The following is a 2467-nucleotide window of genomic DNA, read 5'->3' on the forward strand; positions in this document are numbered from 1 at the left end:
AGCCCAGGCTGCCCCGCAGCTGTTATGAGGCTGCGGAGGGCACGGGTGGTGTCCAATCAGCCCTAAGGGGAGGCCTTCTCCCGCCCGCCTGCGGTCCTGTGCCCTGAGTCTCGGGGCACCTGGACGGCCCGTCAAAACGCACGTGCGGCTAAAAAAAAAGTGCTCACCGCTTTCTTCTTGTCCCCCCGTCCCCCCCCCAACCCCAGGTGTGGGTCCCCGGAGAGGAGAGCCCTGTTCCCAGAAGGATGGCTTGTCCCGCGGCCAGGAGAGGGGGTGGCAGCTGGTGAGGAATCCGGAGAGAGCGACGCTGTCAGGGCCCGTCATTAACAAACAGCCGCGCGCAGCGTCCGGAGCCCCCAGGGAACTCTCCGCGCATCCTCCTCCGTCCCGCCGCCGGGCTCCGCACCCGCCGGTAAGTTTCGCTGATTTTCAACCGAGGCGCCAGCAATTCAACCGGGAAGGGATAGTCTTTCCCGGAGCGGTGCTGGAGGGCGTAGCTGGATACATCTCTCTCTGGAACCCTGGGTGGAGCTTCTGCTGTGTGAGAACCAGCTTTTTTCTTTTTAAAATGTCAATTTTATTGAAAAACTAACTTACAACCCTAACCGGTTTGGGTCAGTGGATAGATAGAACGTCGGCCTGTGGACTGAAGGGTCCCGGGTTCGATTCCGGTCAAGGGCAGGTACCTTGGTTGCGGGCACATGCCCAGTAGGGGGCGTGCAGGAGGCAGCTGATCGATGGATGTTTCTCATTGATGTTTCTAACGCTCTATCCCTCTTCCTTCCTCTCTGTAAAAAAAAATCAATAAACTGTATTTAAAAAAAATAAAGACAAGGTTTTAAAAAAGAAAAAGAAAAAATGACTTATATACAAAAATGTACTCATTTAAGGTGTCTGATTAGATGAATTTTAACAAATGTACTCACCTGTGTAGTCCTCACCGCAGCCCTCACTCCCATCACTCCCCCAGATTTTCTTGTTTCCCCTGCAGTCAGTCGCCTCCCCTTCATGCCTAATGGGTATTAGGCAAATGCCTGCTTTCTGACACTACAGATTAGCATCGACTCTTCTGGAATTTCATGCGTAAATAGAATCATAGGAACTGTTTGCCCTCTTTTGCTGAACAAAACGTGTTTGGGATTTACTTATCCACATTGCTGCTGGTATCAATAGTTTGCTTTTGTTGGGTAGTATTCAATCTGTATATCCAGTCACCTGCTGGTCAGCTGCCAACTTGGCAAGGCTACTGTATCCAGTTATTCAAGCAAACACTAATGTAGATGTGTCTGTAAAGGTGTTTTGTAGACATGCTGAACACCTGCCAGCAGTTGCCTTTAAGTAAAGGTTACCCTCAGTAATGTGGGTGGGGGTGATTCAATCAATTTAAAGGCCTTGAGGGCAGGACAGATTCCCCTGAAGTTCTGTGGACTGCAGTGTAACGTCCTGCTAGAGAGCTCCAGCCGGCCCTGCCTGGAAACCCGCGCTGTGGATGTCAGACTTGCCTATCCAGCCCTCATAGTTGCCTAAACCAATTCCTTGTAATACATGCCTGACTGATACACATGCTGATGGATATTCGGGTAGCCCAGGTTTAGGCTATTCTGAATACAAATGCTACGAACATTTGAGAGCAAGTCTTTGCTTGGACGTGCCTAGGAGTGGAATTGCTGGATCATTGGTAAGCATTTACCAGACTATGTAAAACTATAAAACTATTTTCTTGTACATTTTGCGTTCCTACCAGCAATGTATAAGAATTCCAGTTGCTCTACAACTCCGCCAGCTCTTGGAATTGTCAGTCTTCCTAGTTGTAGCCACTGTAGTGGATGTGTATAGTGACATTTCTTCTGGCTTTTATTTGTATTCATTTGATGAGTGATGTTGAGCATCTTTTCAAGTGTTTATTTGTCATTTGTGTATCTTCTTTTGTAAAATACCTGTTCAGATATTTTGTCCATTTTTAACTTGGGTTATTCTTATTGAGTTGTAGGGGTTCTTTTATATATCTTGGATACCTGTTTTCTGTCAAATATATATGTATTCCATAGATTTTTCACTCCTGTCTATAGCTTGTCTTTTCATTGTAAAAAATGATATCTTTTAAAGAGCAAATTTAAAAAAATTTTTTAAATTATTTTTTTCTTTTATGTCTTGTGCTTTTGATGTTTAAAGAAATCTTTGCTTAACCTAAGGTTGTGAGAGTTTTCTCCTAGGTTTTCTTTTAGAAGCCTTGTAGTCTTAGCTTTTACTCTTACATCAGTCATCCATCTGAAGTTAATTTTTGTGATGGTGTTAGGCGAGGGTCATGGTTATTCCCCCCACCCCCAAGTGGACATCCACTTCTTCAAGCACCATTTTTGGAAAAAGACTATTCCCTCTTTACTGAATTACCTTGGCACTTTTTTTTTTTAACTTTTATTTTTTATTTTTTTAATTAAATCTTTATTGTTCAGATTATTACATTTGT

Source organism: Myotis brandtii, unplaced genomic scaffold (genome assembly GCF_000412655.1).
Source record: "Myotis brandtii unplaced genomic scaffold, ASM41265v1 scaffold19, whole genome shotgun sequence".
NCBI classification, from domain to species: domain Eukaryota; kingdom Metazoa; phylum Chordata; class Mammalia; order Chiroptera; family Vespertilionidae; genus Myotis; species Myotis brandtii.